Genomic DNA, 17,167 nt, shown 5'->3' on the forward strand with positions numbered 1-17,167 from the left:
GGAAACCAACAACAGGAAAGACATGCTAAGGATAAGTCAATACACATCAGTTCTCATGATCAATGTAAGTGTTCTCAATATACCAATCCAAAGAAGCAGACAGGTTGAATGGATTAAGAAACCAGATCTTTGCCAGGTGTGGTACTGAAAACGTGTATTTCCAGCACTTGGGAGGCTGAGGCAGGAAGATTGCTATAAGTTTGAGACATAAGTGAGTACAAGGTTAGCCTGCACTACATAGTGAGGCCCTGTCTTGGAGATAAAATGAAAAGAAACAAGATCCAAAAATATGATGCAAACAAGAAACATATTTAACTCAAGGAGAAATTCATAGACTGAAATCCAAAGATGGAAAACAATACTTCATACAAGAGGACTATCTATTCTATTTCCAGACAAAGTGAACTTCAAGCCAAGACTGATCAAGAGAGAAAAGCTCACTGCATACTTGTTAAAGGAAAAGTCCAAGAGGAAGAGATAGCAATCATAAATATATATGCACCAAATACCAGTGCACCAAACTATATAAAACAAATATAAGGAGACACAAAAACTCAAATATGCACTAACACAATTGTAATGCGGCAATCTTAATACCCTAATGGCACAAGAATTCTCAGGAGAGACACAGGTATCTGAATTCACCAAGATTTCTTAGCTTAAAGTCAGTCTGACTTTAAGTAGTTCAGGAAGCCTGCTCATTCTTACAAAGGAACTCATTTCATTGAAGCTAAAATATGAGTTCACAGTGGCATATCATCTTATTATTTTCTGCAGGTCTCTTTATGCACAGCTCTGGATTCAAGCCAAGATCACAGAACAGAATTTTGTGGGTTCAGAAACCCGTCCTCAGCAAATAAATCCATTAATTTATTCTTTCTTTTTTTGTCTTTTCATTTTTAAAAATTTATTTATTTTTCTTTTTTTCCATAATTTTATTGAGAAACAAATAGCAATGAGACAGTTTCAAACCAAATTGGGAGGACAGTTTCAATAATTAACACATTGCATACATTCTTCCTAGTGGTTAATTGCTGTACATGATATCCTATTTACAAACACTATTAGAACAAATCCCTCTATTCATTAAGAGAATGTAACTATATATCTATCCTAACCACTTTGAATACACAGATACAAAATGGACATTCATCTGTATCCCCTTTTTTTGTTAAGTTCCGTTATTTGAATATTATAGGTGTGTAAACTCAGCAAAATATTCTAAAAGAGTCCAGTAGCCCATAATAGTATTGGGTCTTCCACTTGACTGGCAATGTCAGAAGTTGTTGACCTGAGTCCCCTACAGCTCAACATAACAGCATGGCTTTACTTCTTATACTTCACTTTTATACTTTACTGCTGGATGGTTCAGACCAAGGTAAAGCAGGACCTACGCAACAAGAGTGGTAGCCGTTGCAGCCCATCTTTTTTGAGACAGGGTTCCACTGTGCAGGTCAGGCTCACTTGAACTAACTATGTATCCCAGGCTTGCCTTGAACTTGCAGTAAGTCTCCTGCTTCAGTCTCCCAAGTTCCTTAACAAATAACAAGCAACCTCACTGTTATTTCTCTCCCTCATAATTTATTGCACATGCACCCAGGGTAAGGCACCTTTAATCCTACTTGAACTATGTGAAACCAGCTAGTGGACTAATTTAGTAATAAGTCACCCTTAATCCTGTCATCACATACTCTAGATCCAGCCACCTTTGAAATAGCTCTGTCTATGACCACATGAGGCTTTGGGGAAACATCTGGACACAAACCACAATAGTCAATGACTACAATTATAATGTATATTTCAAGACAACCTGCTTTTAATAATAAAATGGGCATTGTCATAAGTATTTGGAAGTATGATAACCTTATGTTATTTTGAAAAACATCTGAATATAATTTAAAAGAAATTTCAGATGTTTATGTGAAATAATTTTTTGTCATTAATTACCTTTATTACATTTAACTTACTAGGATTCTTTGATTTGCTATTTTTTTCTGACACCTACTTCCTATAATTACTAAAATAATTCACACTGGATAATCATAATCAACACATTTATTTCAACCACAAACACTGTTTTCTTTTTATTGTTTTAATGTATGAGATACTATTATTTTATCAAGTCCTACAAAATAACAAATATCACTAAGAAAATATTTTCCTACCAAGCTCTCTCTTCAATGCCTCTTTGATTTCCTTGTTCCTGAGGCTGTAGATGAGGGGGTTCAACATAGGAATCACTACCATGTAGAACACAGACACCACCTTGTTCTGGTTGGTGGAGTAGCTGGACTTGGGCAACACATAAATGAAGGTAATGGTCCCATAGAACAGGGTGACTACAGTGAGGTGAGAGGTGCAGGTGGAGAAGGCTTTGTGGCAGCCCTCAGTGGAGCACATCTTCAGGATGGTGATGAGGATGTAGATGTAGGAAATGGCTATGACAAATACAGTGACTATAATGATGGAGCTAGCAGAGAACGAGGGAACTACAGGGACACTGACATCAGAACAGGAGAACTCAACTAGAGGAGGAAAATCACAGAAAAAATGATTGACCTGATTTGGTCCACAGAAGAGTAAAGAATAGAAGCAAAGAGTGCAAGAACAAATGTTGAGAAAAGCAGCTCAGTAAGCAATTAGAAGTAATTGGATGCAAATTTGTGTGGACATTTTGTTTGAGTACATGAGTGGGCTGCAGATTGTCACAAAGTGGTTGTATGCCATGGCAGCCAGAAGAAAGCATTGACTTGATCAAAAGAAGACAACAAAACTAAGCTGGATGGCACATCCAAGATAGATTGTATTTGTCTACACCAGGAAGTTTATAAGCATATTGGGTGTGACAGAGGATAAATAGCCTATGTCAGCAAAAGCCAAGTGTCTCAGAAAAAGGTACATGGGTGGTGGAGCTGAGAGGAGAGTCTGATGAGAAGGACTGTACTGAGATTGCCAGGTACAGTCACCAGGTAGATGCATAGGATGACCATGAAGAGGATCACTAGGAGGACTGGGTCATCTGTCAGCCTCAACAAAATGAACTCAGTCACTGCAGTGTGGTTTCCACCCATCAGTGAGTCCATAGATGATCCAGCTACTGTCAGAAGAAATCTGTGCTGAAAACACTGTGTGAGTTTGAAAATGTGCTGGTGTCATTTTCTTTGACACAGTCATGGATATGATTATAAACAAATGTATCACTGGCCAGTTAAACAGAAGACCCAATGCTATTATGGGCTACTGGACTCTTTTAGAATATTTTGCTGAGTTTACACACCTATAATATTCAATAACGGAACTTAGAAAAAATGGGGTATACAGATGAATGTCCATTTTGTATCTGTGTATTCAAAGTGGTTGGGATAGATATATAGTTACATTCTGTTAATGAATAGAATGATTTGTTCTAATGGTGTTTGTAAATAGGATCACAAGTCCGCATCTTGTACAGCAATTAACCACTAAGAAGAATATATGCAGTGTATTATTTGTTGAAAAATAAAAAAAAATAAAAAATAAAAAAAAGAACTCTAAAAAAAATGTATCACTGAAGCAAAATTCAGACTAATGATTGTGTTTTATACCCTAGTGTCCTGCAGTTTGTATAAGTGTAAGGAGTACTTCTATATTTTAAAAATTATTTTTATGAGAAGAACCTGAAAACTTCCTTGAAACAATGTGCATTTTATTTTTTAGACTGAAATATGGATTTTACTTATACCCACATTTTTTAATATTTTAGTGTAAATATTAAATTTTATTTATTTTATATATTTTTATGTATTTTAGTACAGGGTCTACAAGGTCTCACTACATAAATTGGACTCATAGTGAGTCTCCTATTTTCAGACTCCTAAGCACTGGGATTACAGGTGTGTGCCACCACACCAGTGTACATCAGCCATTTTTTAAATATTATTTTTTTCAGATAGGGTCTTGGTAAGTTCCTAAATTACCTATAAAGGCCTCAGATTTATGATCCCCTTCTTAAGCCTTCCAGACTGGGGGATTAAAGGTGTGTACCACTAAGCTCAACTCATAATGCATACCCTTATACATATTATAAAATATACCCCAAATGGTGATTAATCTAAATATTTTAAAATGTGAAATAAAAATAACTAAGTGAATTGTATGAATAATAACAATATTAAAAGCTATACATATAGGATTATGTTATAGAGAAGTAAATAATCAATTAGACAGCAGTTGCTGAATTATGGGCATAAAGCTAAACATTTTATCTATCTATCTATCTATCTATCTATCTATCTATCTATCTATCTATCTATCTATCTATCTATCTATCTCTTTTAATTTCTGGTCAATAATAAATTCTTGGGACTGGGGAGATGCCTCGGTAGAATAAGTGATTCCTTGGCAAGCACAAGGACTTGAGTTCAATCACTGGTTATGCCAAAAAAAGTTCTTTTATTATTTTTTACTTATTGATAAGGAAAATGTTTGAAAATCTTAGGTAACTTGTCTAAGATTGCATATGAAATAATGAAATCAGCGTAAGAATCTTGATGAAGCATAACTCAGTTTATTCTTTTAGGAACTGTTCTTTAAATAAAAATAAATATTGCTCATACTTTGGGAAGATAACAGGCTAGAATTTCTGGTTTCTAACAGCTAATGTGTGAAAGGTATCTCTGATTATATGACTCACAATCTTTATCAGTTAAGTGATATATATATTTTTAATGTATTTGGTACAGGGTCTTACTATGCAGCTTGGGCTCATAGTGATCCTTGTGTTTGCAGCCTCCCCAGTGCTGGGATTACACACCTGCACCTTCATGCCTGGGCTCAGTGGCTGGCTTAGCATATCTGGGGTGGGGCTGGCACAGCCTGTGGTGCAGGGGACCAAACCCCGGTCCCTACACTTGCCTAAGCACTTGCTTAATTCACTGAGTTATCTTGCCAGTCCTAAAATCTTACCTCTTAAAATTCATCATCTTAGCATAAGAAATTCAAGATTCTTATTATATTGCAGCAAGCCTGTCTTTCATTATTGTTTGCCTTTGAGGATCTTGCACTGAAGATTCTAAAGATTCAAATGTGAACTCAAATAAACCAGGGATCATTACCATGTTCTCAAATGAGTATTGAGCAGTGCACTTCCTCAAAACAGAACTTACGTTTTATGGATTTTGTCAATTCTCAAGTAAAGTTAAAAAAATTATTTTAAAGAGAAAAAAACAAATAACAAGAACAAAGACAAAAACAAAGCAAAATCAGCAGTAAAAATGGTACAGAATTTCAAAACAACAATAGGAAATTAACAACGGTTGTTATATTACATTTTGTCGCTCAGGTTACCAGATATAGGCCTGTAAGATTGCTCCAACAATTAAACATTAACTCTTCCTTTCGATAACCCTTAATTTTTCCCTTGTACTTTTTAGTTTTTAAAATTTCATGTTAAAAATATAGAAATAGAATATAGAGTATAGAAATAACACATAAGACTTAGAACAGTTTCATTTTTTATGTATTTAGTACAGGGTCTACAGTATCTTACTACACAGCTTCAACTCCTAGTGGTCCTCCTGTTTTCAGTCTCCCAGGTGCTGGGATTACAGGGTGCCTCACCATACCTAGTCTCAATTGCTATCTCAGCAAGCTCCAGGGGCAGGGCTAGCATGGCACATGGGGGACTGAACCCCATCCCTGCACCTGCTTAAGCAAGGGCTTCAGTCCACTGAGCTATCTGGCAAGCACTAGATAAGACATTAGAAATGATACACATTTTTTAAAAACAAGATGAAAGGTATTCAGCACTGGTTGTTATACTGCACATTTCTGTCCCCAGTGTACTTGCTCAGATTACAGACATTAGTATATAAAGTTGGTCAGAGTAAAAATTTTAAGTATTAACTGCTACCTTTGAAAAATTGATAGAAATTAATAGTACAATCATCTTAGCTAGCCTGTGTATATACTTGCATGATTTTTTCCCCTTCTTGTTTTTCCTATATTTTCTCCTTTCCCTTATCTCAATTGTTTATTCCTTGTGTTAGTTTCTTTCCATTTTACCATATGTTTGTATCTTTCAAATTTTATTTATTTTCAGGTTTTTACAATAGGTAGACAATACGATGTTTACACATATAGGTCTGATTTATTTCACTTATTCATATAGCTTCTAGTATCCATTTACCAATCCTCAAGTTTATCTTTCTTTCCAGCTGAAAGTATATTTTTATACTCCATTGTATACAAATACCACATATCATTTTATTCATTCCTCAAGTGATGGACATTTGGGTTGTTTCCAAGATTTAGCGATGACAAAAGGTACTGCTATAAACATGGGTACACGTATGTCATTTTTTGAAAAAATACTCAGAAGGGGAATAAGTGGATGGTATAGGATTTCTAGTTTTCAGAGAAATCTCTACATGGATTTCCATAGCGGTTGTACCAGTTTACACTCCCACCAACAGCCAAGAAGGGTTCCTTTTACCCCATAGCCTTTCCAACATTTGTTATTAATTGATTTCTTTAGGATAGCCATTCTTTTTGGAGTGAGATGGAATCTCAGTGTTGTTTGAGTTCTTATTTCTCAAATGATCAGTGCTGAAGAACATATTATCGTGTACTTATTTGCCATTTGCATTTCTTCCACTGAGAAGTGTGTATTCATCTCAGATGCCCATTTTTGGATTGGGTCTTTGAATTTTGGGAGCCTGATTTTTTTTTAGTTCTTCATATATTATAAATAGAAGTTCTTATTTGGTGGTCTAATCATCTTCCTGGAAAGCACATTACCTGGGTTCTATCCCATGTACTGCATGCCAGGCCAGTCCTGGAAATCCGGGCCCACTGTGCTGGCCACTGAAACTGGCCTTGGCAGTGCACACCTGTAATCCCAGTGCTGGGGAGCCTGAGACAGGAGGATCACTATGAATCTGAGCTGTGTAGTGAGACCCTGTATAAATAAATAAATAAATAAATAAATACATACATACATACATACATACATAAATAAATGATTTTTTAAAATTAAAAATAAAAAGTACTTTGAGTGACTTTGTTTAAGATTTGTCCTAAATTATGTGTTACTTTTTAACTCCGTTGTTGATTTTTTTGACATGCAGAAGCTTAAGATGAGATCCTAGTTGCTGATTTTTTGAAGTATTTCCTGTGCACTTTGGTTTTTGTTTGTGAACTCTCTGCTTACCTTCTGTCTTCAAGATTTCCACCTACTTCCTCTTCCAGTAGATTTAGTGTTTCTGTTTTAATGTTTATATGTTTAATTGATTTTGACTTTAGTGTATGCTGATAGACCTGGGTCTAGTTTTAGTTTTCAGCATGTGGAAAGCCAGGTTTTCCGGTACCATTTGTTAGAGTTTATCTTTCTTCCAGTGAACATTTTTGGCTCCTTTGTTAAAGACAACGTGGATGAAAGTTTTTGTAGTTGTGTCTGTATTTTTGTAATCCATTCCATTGATTCTCAAGAGATTTTTTTTTTACCAGTACCATTCTAATTTTATCCCAGGAGACTTGTAGCATAATTTCAAGTCAGGGATTGTAATGTCTCCTACCTTATCTTTGCTGGCCAGGATTGCCCTTGCTGTTTCAGGTCTTTTCTGGCTCCAAATGAATTTTAGGAATGTTTTCTCCTATCTGTGAGGTATTCTGATGGCATTTTGATAGAGATTTCATTAAATATGTATAATAATTTTGGAATTTGGGAGTATTACCATTTCCACAATGTTGGTTCTTCTTATCCAATAGCAAGGAATGTCTTTCCATTTTTTCTTTCCTTTCCTTTGCTTTTCTTTTTTTTTAATTTAAAGAGGAGAAAAACCAAACACAAAAACAGAAAAGACAAAATATCTGCTCTGAGCAACAAAGTTGGTGATAATAATACCTAATATAAGAACTATCATTAATTTCTTTTCTTGTCTTGAAATTCTGTACCATTGTTATTGTTCTACATTTCTTTCTTCCTTTCTTTCTTTCTTTCTTTCTTTCTTTCTTTCTTTCTTTCTTTCTTTCTTCTTTTTTTCTTTCTTTCTTTCTTTCTTTCTTTTTTGGTGATACCAGGAATCAAACTCAGGACACTTATTCCACTGAGTTATCTCCCCGTCCTACATTGCTATTTTTATCTTTCCATTTTCTGAAATTTTATTCAATCTCTTTTATTGGAGTGTTGTAATTTTCATTGTATAGATCTTTTACTTCCTTTATTAGATTAATTCCTAAGTATTTCATTTATTTGAATGCTATTGTGAAACGTATTGTTTCTCTAATTTCTCTCTCAGTGAACTTGCTATTTGTGTAGAGGAATGCTGTTGATTTTGCAATGTTGACTTTATGTCCTGCTACACTATTGAATTTGTTTAATTCTAGGAGTTTCTTGGTGGAGTTTTTTAGGTCTTCCATGTAGAGCATTATGTCATCTGCAGCTAATGATAGTTTAACTTATTCCTTTCCCATTCTTATTCTTTTTATTTCTCTCTCTTTTCTAATGACTCTAACTAATATATCCAGAAGTGTAATGAATAAAGGTGGTAATATTATGGCATCATTGCCTTGTACTTGATTTTAGGTTGAAAACTTTTTTCAACCTAATAGATGTCTTTACCTATTAGGTGTCTTTAGGTATCACCAAAAAAAAAATTGGAATAGGCACCTATTCCAATTTTCCGTAGAGTTTTTAATCATGAAAGAGTGTTGGACTTTGTCAAAAGCCTTTTATGCATCTATTGAGGTGATTATGTGGTTTTGGTTTTTGGCTCTGTTGATTCCTTTAACTTTTATGTAAGAATCAATCAATATAGTTTTACTTGATAATTATTAAGTACATAATATAATAAATTATCTCACAGCTAAATATTGATTCTAAGTTTACTTTGACAATATTCAGGTTAAAGAATTCTAAACTGGAAATAAAAATTTGAAATGTTAGCTTTATTTATTTAGTATCTGTTCATCCTACAAGTTTTTGTGGTGATACTTAGAAGACATTCCATTAATAGCTACAATGGGAAAAAATAAAGCTATGTTAATATGCTGAGCTGTAAAAGGCTCAAGTCAACAACTTCTGACATTTGCCAGATGTGCTTATAATGCACTACTATTATGGACAATTTGACTATATTGGATTATTTTGCTAAATTCAAGTGCCTACAATTTTTGGATGGGCATAAAATATAAAAAGGTCCTTAAAAGATTTCTCCAAATACAGCTTCTCTAACTGCAACAGAACATACATATCTGACAAAACAAAACAAAAACAGTGGATATGTTGGGAGCCATGGAAGCTAGGAAATCGATCATATGTGTGTAGGCAGGAATAGACCTCAGTGCCTAAAGCAAACAAGCTACATCAATCCTGAGATAACCGTCCTGTCTGGTTAAAGTCAGCTATTAGCCACTAGGAAACCTTGTGTCGCATGTTACTAACTTTGCAAAAGTATAAATGAAGTACCATTCTGTTGTGAAAAAATATATGTATACACAAGATAGGATAGATATACAGCTACTTTCTCTTAGTTCATTGAGAAGAAAGGCTTCTACTAACATTGTTTAGGCACGATATCATGTCTACATCTTGTCCTCTAAATAACTATTACGAAGACAACAATATGTAATGTATTAATTGTTATAACTGTCATGCTAACCTATTTTGAAACTATTTCATTGCTATTTTATCTTTTTTCTCATTAAAATGAATAAAAATAGCTATAACGACAAATACGGAGATGAGAGACATTTAAAGTTGGACTTTTAAATAACAATTATTTAAGATATGTACCTAACCGTTATAGGAACTAGCAAAAAAAATAGTTGTCAAATTATACATAAAGAACTGTAAAGTAAAAAGGTTTGAATGCCTTCTGGGTGTAACTTTGTCTCTTTTAATTAATGTGCCTGACATGGATGACTACTAGCTAGTGGCTTATATGGACCAGTGGAAGAGGATCAAAATGGTGACCTACAACCTAAAGACTCAACTAACTCTCTTGATAACCCTAAGTGTAGAAAGAACTCCCTCAAGCTCCTGATACTCCCTCGATGCAAGTAGTTGACAAACCAACTCTTATTTGGAGCTTGCTGTGCCGTATGCAATGATAGTTTGCACATATTTTCATATTTAGTTCCTACAATGCTTTGGAAAGCTAAATATTTCTATTGTCCTGTTTTACAACTATGAATTAAAGTTTAGTTCAATCCACCCTGCCCCTGGTGCTTCACCTGCGAGATGGAATCACGGAGCCGTCCCTATGCCAGCTTGCCCAGAAGTACAACTGTGACAGGATGATCTGCCACTAGTGCTATGCCCGCCTGCACCCCTGTGCTGTCACCTGCTCCAAGAAGCTTAGGCAAGCTTAGGGCAGGCACAGTGGTCTAAGATTTGATTCCCAGAACCACATGCCATGCCAGCCCCACCCAGAGAGTGGGCTGAGCCAGCTCCCCAACCAAATAAAAGTTTTCTTTACTCACACTGAATACCCTATGCAATAGTTTTCCATTAGCTGTTTATATAGTCAGGTCCTGAGAACCAGGCCAATAAACAAGATGGTAATTTGCTTTCACATGGAAGAACCCCAAAGTAGCAGAAGCTAACATGACTTTACCTCCTAAGTCCCTACAAGATGTATCTGCTTCTTTTGATCACTCTATAACAGAGCTATTAGCTGGGGAGATAGTTCAGTGTTCTAAGTGCCTGCCTGGCATGTGCAAGGATCAGAGTCTGATCCCTGGTACCCCATGTGGTGCTAGTCCTGGAACCCCGGACGTGCTGTGCCAGCCCTAAAGCCAGGTGTGGTGTATGCCTGTAATTCCAGTGCTGGGGATGCTGAGACGGGAAGATCATTGTGAGTCTCAACTGCATGGTGAGACACTGTATCAAATAAATTAAAACAAAAATATAACAGAGGTGTCTTAATTGCTATTCTTACATTTATGACACCATTTTGTGGGACACTTAGAGTGAGTTATTAAGAATATTTAAAATTCTTCATTTTTATTGCTATCAGCTAATCACATGCAGTTAGTTAAAATCTAGTGTAATATAACACATCCTCAAGAGAGGATTATTCATTTAAAAATGCATTAAATACATGTAGAAGATACATTCAACCAGATGATCAAATTTTAACTTAGAAATATAAGAAATATCCCTGGTACCACAAAAAAGAAAGAAATATAGGAAATATGGAAAATGACTCCTCCAAATGTTAATACTTCCAAACTGATTCCAGGGCTATTAAAGTGGATGAAAAACTGAGCCAAAATTCAAAAGAATTCTTGTTATAAAAATAGTCAATTCAAACACGATACAAAGAAACTGAAAAATATGAAAGAAAAGTTTAATAAGTGATAAAGATTACGGAAAAGGTGGGAGCAAAACCAATGCCAGGCATGGAACAGCTAGTGCTGAGGTCTCTGGCCAGTGTCGGTTCCACACATCCACAAGCATGGGGAATATCTTTGCAAACCTCTTCAAGGGCCTTTTTGGCAGACAAGAAATGTGCATTCATATGTGGGCTTGGCTGCTGCCAGAAGGATGATGATCCTTTATAAACTGAAGGTTGGTGAAATTGTGACCACCATTCCTACCATAGGTTTCAATGTGGAGACTGTTAAATACAAGAACATCAGCTTCACTGTGTAGGATGTGGGTGATCAGGACAAGATTCGACCACTGTGGTGCCACTACTTCCAGGACACCCAAGGCTTTATCTTTGTGGTGGACTGTAGTGACAGAGAGCATGTGAACAAGCCTGTAAGGAGCTCATGAGGATGCTGACTGAGGACAAGCACAGGGATGCTGACTCCTCATGTTTGCCAACAAGCAGTACCTCCCCAGTGCCATGAAAGCAGCTGAAAACACAGACAAGCTGGGGTTGAACTCTCTACGCCACAGAAACTGCTACATTCAGGCCACCTGGCCCAACAGTGTGGACAGGCCCTATGAAGGTTTAGACTGGCTCTCCAATCAGCTCCGGTACCAGAAGTGAACCAGAATCCCCTGCCCTCACTTCCTCTTTCTTCGCACTCCACTTCCTCTCGTGTGGCAAATGTTCCAGCTCTGTGGTCCTGAGCACCAGAAGCTGTCTCCATGGGTTGGTCACGGTGTGCATAGCTTGTGCTGTACATGTGCAGATGCAGCCTGCAGCCAGGTTTTTATTTAATGTAAATAGTTTCTGTTTCCACGGAGGCCCTTTCTGGTACTCCTGTGCAATATTTCTCAGGTTTTTTTTTATTGTAAATAGAAAAAAATCAACTCACTGTTAGTCCTGAGAAGGGATTTGGCTGCATTGGCACCTGGCCTGCAGAAGCCACTGAGCTATAAATTGATGTCGGGATCCATTCGGTGGTTGGTATATAACCCAAACTCAGTGCATTTTTCAAAACAGTTAAAAATTACAAGGCGAGGAGAGTACTTGAACACACAGAAGGGAAGAGTATTCCCGGTATAGTTTGGCCTGAACACCAGTTATCAGATCAACTGTTCCTCTGGGAACTCTAGAAATGTAACAAACAAATGCCATCCACTGCATGGCCACAGTTGAGACCCTGTGGCCCTCCTGTCTTTGGGTCACCTGCATTCCATAGCACTGTGCTTGTACTTATACTAACAGTTTCCTTGGGGGAGCGGTGAGGGTTATAAGGAGTATGGGCCCACCCAACCCCCAGGTCAGCATGCGGCTGGAATGGCAGCCTATTTATACTGCCCATTCAGGACTTGCATTGGTCAAAGTCTAATTCTCCCCAGCAGGAGCATGTGTAAGCTGGGTAGGTTGGTCCACTCCAGACAACAGCCCCGGAGCACCCCTATCTCCATGTATGAAGTAGTTTCCTCTCTCAGTTTGGAAGGGTCCAATACATCATAAGAAAAGAGGATCTCTAATTGTTTCTTTCTTTCTTTACTTTGGTACTGGGATAATTTTTTCTTTTGTATTTTGATAAACACTAAAGAAGCTGGAGCTGCTAAATTTACCTTGGGAAACTTCAGAACTGGTTTATTTTGTGAAACCTCTTACAGCTTTCAATCATGATTAGTAATAAAGAAAGGATTCTGAAAAAATATTGGATATGACAAGCTCAATAAAACATATTTAAAAAGTCAATATATTAGGCTTCACCTATCCCAGTGGAAGTAAGCCCTGCACAGCCCTATGGAAGCAGGCCCCATGCAGTGGGACACTGTTTACTGAGAGCCCCACAGAAACAGCAGTTAGAGACTGAGACCTGACCTGGACCAAGAGAATCTTGTGTAGAGGCAGAAGTGAGGACACAAGACACTTTCCTAGAGGCCCGCCCCACAGTCATTGGCTGGTGAGTGAACAAGAGTGATGGCGCCCTGCACCCCACTGCACAGAGCAGCAGCTGGAGGGCAGACTTCTGTCTCATCTCACAGTGCTCTGGGGCTCAAGCTCCAGGAGCAGAAGAGCCTTGGTGGCATTTCAGTGCCAATGTCTGGGATGGAAGGAGGGAAAGTCAGTCCAGTCACAGTACACAGCCAGCAGGTGGACAAGACTGGGAGGAACCTGGCTGAGAACCCAGGCCGCAATCGGGTGAATGCGAAATCCAACCTTTAGCCCTTGTCCCCGGCCTGCATTAGGATGAAGACCCCATGGTCCCACCCTTGGTCCAAAGGCACAGGAAGACAAGAGGCCTTGACTAGTGCAGGGAAAAGGTCACTCCCATGCCCTCTGCCCTGTGACCTGTGGTGCAAACAGACAAGCAGTCTTGGGCTAGCCCAGGACATCACACTTAGTCACATGTCCAGTGTCTTACAGGGAAATGGCCTTTACTAGATGTAAAAAAGAGTTGCCTTATACTACAAAAAGCTCATGGAAGAGATCAGCAGTGTGGCAATGATCAGCCCCACACTCAGCAGAATTGGGGGAATTATTCAACTCAGATTCTAGCTTTCACCAGGAAATAAACACTGAACTACAGGCAGAGGAAAAAATTGTCAAAACAACTTTATTTCTGTTTTAATGGTTTTATCTTTCTTTCTTTCTTTTTTTTTTTTTCACTTTGTGGGTGTTCTATACATTTTGACTTTTATTGTTTAATTTGCTTCCTTTGTCCTGCCTCTCCCTTTCCTAAATGGTCTTTCATTCAGTATTCTCTGAGATTTACAGATGAATGAACACTGTCCTAGTCTTTCTGTATTGCCTCAAAATTCTTTTGATTTCTCCTGCATTCTTTCCATCTTGTCCTCAAGCTTCCCAAAGGATAGGTGAACATTCTTAGCCCCTCAGCCTAGCTTATATTGCATTTCTCTTCAGCTATCACTCTGTTTTGTCCTCACTCCATCTTCAATTTCCCTTCTGTGCAGGATAAAATGGAGCCACCAAAGGGACACCCACCGCATACAAATTCCTGGTCTATGTTGGAAGTTGTCATATAACTGTACATCTTGCTCCTATGGTTAGACAATCCCAATTACCAGTCACCACAGATTATAAGTTTCTAGGCTGTGCGTGGTGATATCATTACTACTAATTTTACTATTCTAGCCAAAATGTCATACTTGTAATTAGTTGTTCTCCTTTGTATAACACTGTGATCATCTGGAGTCACGATCATTCCTATAGCCGCTTACCAAAGCACTGGGTTCTTAGACAATTGATAGCAACCTATCAGACCCAGTAAGGTGGTAAGACAGGGTGATGGGATAGATGTGAAGACCAAAAGCCAGCTAAACCTAGAAGATTTCTCAGAACAATAGACATTTTAAGGGAAGTTTTAATACCAGTGATAAAACTACAAAACATAAGAAAATACAAGCATCACAGAAAATTAATTAAAATAAAAAAATAGAAATTAAAAAATGACAAAGCAAAAGCAAAATCCAATCCTAGACTTGCAGCCCAACAACAACAAATACAAGGGACAATAAAATGGAAGAAAACAGAAGCTATTCATGTCAAGTCACTGGAATGACCATTAAAAAAATTAATATTATATATCTATATCTATATATCCACATCTATAGAGGATATAAAACAGAAATAATCTCACATATTTGAAAGAAAAAAAGAGATGATGACTATAATGAAGGACTTGCTTGTCAAGTCTAGAGTGACACCAATAAAAAAGAAATAGCAGAACATAGAAAAATAATGTAAACTATGAATGTCCAACATAGGAAAGAAATGGTATCCATTAAACAGGTTAAAAATATATATCCAGGAAATTAAAAATTCCATAGAAACTTCACAAAACCATATGAAAGGCCAGAGATATAGCTCAGTGGTTCCACACCTGCTTGGTGAATGTGAGGTCCTGAGCTCAATTCCCAGTACACCCTCACACATGAAAGAAAGCACTGATGGTATATTAGACCTAGAAGACAGGAGCATGGTTCATGAACATGAAAAGAAAAGTCTCTTAGCAATAGCAAGAGGCCATGAAAAAACAATCCATGGACTGCAAGATGAACAACATCAGACTAATTAGAGTTAAGGAAAATGCAGGAGTAAACACAAATGACCTAAGAACCTGCTCAGAGAAATAATAGCAGAAAACTTCCCAAGAATGGAAATGAGGCGTACAGAATGACAATTAGTCATGACTCATATAAATCTACAGCAAGTCATATAATAATCAATCTAAGAACAGAATATTAACAGCTATTAGAGAAAAGAAACAAATCTATAAATGAAAGACAACTTTTCAACACAAACCCTTAAGTAAAGGAGAGCTTGAAATGAATTATTTCAAGCCCTGAAAGAAAACAACTTATAACCCAGATTGATGTAGCCTGCAAATTATCTTTCAGAATTAATGGAGAAATAAATATCTTCCATAAAAAAGAACAGCTTAAGTTCACGACAACCAAATATGCCCTACAAAATAATTCTGAAAGACATTCTATTTTTGTATTTTAGGGGAGGGTCTACATGGTATTCAAGGTCTTACTAGTAGATTGGACTCATAATGATCCACCTGTTTATAGCCTCCCAAGGCTGGGATTATATGCACACACCACCACGCCCAGTCTCAATTACCATCTCAGCGAGCCCTAGTGGTGGGCCCTGCATGGCAGGCCAGGGATAGAAACCCTGGCCCCTGGGCCTGCTTGCAGGTGCTTTAATCCACTGAGCTACTTCTGAAAGACATTCTAAAAAGAGAAAAACATCCCAAAACTCTAAGATTACAGATAGGAAGAAGCCACCAGGAATGGAAGCGATTAAATTGAGGACCATATAGGCAATCATTTATAGGAAAATTATATGACAAAGACAAACCAGTACATATTAGTTATTACTCTTAATGTAAATGGCCTCAGTTCACCAATCAGAAGAAACAGACTTGTGGAATGGATCAAGAAATAAGACCCAACAGTATGCTTTCTTGCTGCATAAAAGAAACACATTTAACTCAAAAAGAAATTCAAAGTCAAAAGATAAAAAACAATACTCCATGCACACAGAACCCAGAAAAACAATGGTAGCTATTCTATTCACTGACAATGTGAATTTTAAGTCAAGAGTAATGAGGACTTTAATACCCCATAGTAACAAAGAGACAGATCACTTAGATTTAAAAAAAAATCAACAAAGAAATATCAGAGCTAAACCAAACCTGTGAACAAATGGACTTACTAGATGTCTACAGTGTTCCACCCTGTGACATCAGAATATACATTCTTCTGAGTAACACATGGGCTCTTCTCCAAAATAGACCATATACTATCCTACAGAATATGCTTAAGTAAATGTAAAAAATAGGCATTATCCCATGCATATTGTTGGTCCCTAGTACAACGAATCTAGAAATCAATGGCAAAAGAAACCACAAAAAATTCCATAAGCACATGGAAATTCAATACATCCTGCTAAACAACTAATGGGTGACAAATCAAATTAAAGAAGAAATTGAACAGTATCCACTTCTAGATGATAATGCTGCTCCAAAACACCAGACATTATGCGATGCAGCGAAAGCAGTCCTAAGAGGTAAGTTACTAGCAGTGAATTCTCATATCAGCAAAACAGAACAAGATCAAACGGACAGTTTTCCAGAAAATGAGCAAATAAAACCTAAAATTCATACAAGGGATGAAATTGAACCAAGAAGATATTAAAAATGTAAGCAAAACATTATAGAATGAAGTTTGTAAACAAAGAAAAGCCCTAAAAAAAAGGAAAAGCCCTAAACTAACTTCTTCTTTTCCTCCCTCCTC

At 37.1% G+C, this 17,167-nt stretch overlaps 1 pseudogene; it reads right to left on the reverse strand.

Annotated features, from left to right (window-relative positions):
• Nucleotides 1-2,145: 2,145 nt before the first annotated feature.
• LOC101569740 lies at nt 2,146-3,083 on the reverse strand (annotated as a pseudogene).
• Between the last annotated feature and the right edge of the window lie 14,084 nt (nt 3,084-17,167).

Source organism: Octodon degus, unplaced genomic scaffold, assembly GCF_000260255.1.
Source record: "Octodon degus isolate 3935 unplaced genomic scaffold, OctDeg1.0 scaffold00334, whole genome shotgun sequence".
Taxonomy (NCBI): domain Eukaryota; kingdom Metazoa; phylum Chordata; class Mammalia; order Rodentia; family Octodontidae; genus Octodon; species Octodon degus.